Raw genomic sequence first — 2,500 nt, 5'->3', positions numbered from 1 at the left:
ACGTCCTGTTACTGCAAGAAAAACCAGGAAAAATTCAGAGAGAAAGAGAGAAAAGAAGAGAGAAAAATCTGTGAGAAAACTAGTTGAAAAATTCAGAAAAAAATTCAGAGAAGGGAATGAGCATGGACGACCCTTTCTTACCATCTTGTGACTTTAATCAGTGAGTATTTGTGTGTGGTAAAGAGTTGGAGATTTGGTTCCTGAAGTTGAGAAATCACCCATGTTCTTCATCCTTTGATTTAATCGGTAAATATGTAAGTTGTTGTGTGGATCAGTTTTATGTGAGCATTTCTGTTGGATGACTGCGATTCAGCTTTGTTCTGATTGAGTCCGACTTTTTCTTGATGTGGTACAGATCAGGTTTGGCGTGGCTTCATCTTAAAGTGGAATATCAGTTGGGTTCAGACAGTGTTTGATTTGAACCGGTAAACTGTTTTGCCTTTTGATCCAGATCAGTTTAGATTGTAACCAGCTGGATGAGTTGTTGTTCTTCCTCTCGGATTAATTTCTTAATCCCTTGTGTGGATTTATATTAGTTCAGTTCATGGTCCCCTAGCATCTAGACAACTTAGCTGAAATGATTTATGTTTGAACCGAATGAAGCTGCCTTGGACTTGCCTTAGTAGCTGTCCTGAATCTTGAACTGTGGGGTTGAACCGGACTGATTAACCTTTGTTCCAACCGTTCTGTTATTGGTACAGATGGTCAAGGATAAGTTCGGTTTCAGCCGGATCCTTGTGGTGGTTTTTAAATCGAGCGAATATTCCAGAAGCTGAGTGTGATTAGCTTGAGTCAAGCATAGTCTTCCTTAGCCAATCTCATGGAATCAAAAGTGAGTCTAGATAGATGATGATGAGTAGTGAATGAATATTTCTTGATTGAACGTCTCCTGATTGTAGAGGATTGATAGGCTTTATCTCTTGATCAATATTGAATTGGTAAGGTGTTTACTTAGTGTAAACACTTATTAAATATTTATGAATGATCATAGAGGTTTATTCCAAACCTTAGTACCTGTTCTCAAGGACTAATACATATGTATAGTATTAAATATAATTAAGTATGGAATTATTAATCATGTGAAGTCTTATTATAAACCTGTCTTCCAAAATATTCCCGTATGAATGATGATTACCGTGAATTGGTCCTGCGTATGGAACAAGGTCACGAAGACACGATGCTGGGGTCGCACCCTGGAGGCCGTGTAACTGCATGCAGCATTATATGTTCAATTTTGAATATCTGATGGCGATTGATGGTGATGCTAACTCGCTAGACTCGTTTAGCCTTTGTGGTTTCTGGGTCTGGTATATATAAATACCAGATGCGGGACTAGGCTCACTGAGTAAACTAGTTACTCATGACTCATTTGTGATGCAGGTAACTAGTAGACGGGAGACCTTACTCTAGGACGGGAAGGAACATCATTAGCCAGCGGGTAGTTTATTATCCTTGCAAAGTCATTTTGATATATTATGTATAAAATTTGTTGACCGAAAACCTCGAGGTAATTTATATCAAATTTTGTAAGATGTTTTTAAATGATATATAAATAATGTTTTTAAAATACAGGTTCCATATGATATTAGTCCTTGTCCGGACAAACTAACTATCGGAAATTTCTTTTTGGGTTGAAAAGCCTAGAGTGCTATCTGATAGGAGCGTTGTGTGTTCTTTGGTTGTTGGTCTAAGGCGATCAGAAGTATTCTGAGAACCTCAGATTGACCATCGAGGAACATCAACCGTGTCATTTCGGTCAACTACGATCGGGGGTGTCACAGTCGGGGGCATTCATTATTTCATAGTCAGAGGTAAAATTTTTGGATTTATGAAAGACGAACAACTGCGAAAGCATTATCCCAGGATGTTTTCATTAATCAAGAACGAAAGTTGGGGGCTCGAAGACGATCAGATACTGTCCTAGTCTCAACCATAAACGATGCCGACCAGGGATCAGCGGATGTTGCTTTTAGGACTCCGCTGGCACCTTATGAGAAATCAAAGTTTTGGTTCCGGGGGGAGTATGGTCGCAAGGCTGAAACTTATAGGAATTGACGGAGGGCACCACCAGGAGTGGAGCATGCGGCCTAATTTGACTCAACACGGGGGGGAACTTACCAGGTCCAGACATAGTAAGGATTGACAGACTGAGAGATCTTTCTTGATTCTATGGGTGGTGGTGCATGGGCGTTCTAGTTGGTGGAGCGATTGTCTGGTTAATTCCGTTAACGAACGAGACCTCAACCTGCTAACTAGCTACGTTGAGGCATCCCTTCACGGCCGGCTTCTTAGAGGGACTATGGCCGTTTAGGCCAAGGAAGTTTGAGGCAATAACAGGTCTGTGATGCCTTAGATGTTCTAGCCGCACGCGCACTACACTGATGTATTCAATGAGTTCACACCTTGGCCGACAGGCCCGGGTAATCTTTAAAATTTCATCGTGATGGGGATAGATCATTGCAATTTGTTGGTTCAACGAGGAATCCTAGTAAGCGCGAGT

This window comes from Brassica rapa, unplaced genomic scaffold, assembly GCF_000309985.2.
Source record: "Brassica rapa cultivar Chiifu-401-42 unplaced genomic scaffold, CAAS_Brap_v3.01 Scaffold0536, whole genome shotgun sequence".
NCBI classification, from domain to species: domain Eukaryota; kingdom Viridiplantae; phylum Streptophyta; class Magnoliopsida; order Brassicales; family Brassicaceae; genus Brassica; species Brassica rapa.
Note: the sequence above shows the minus strand (reverse complement) of the source record.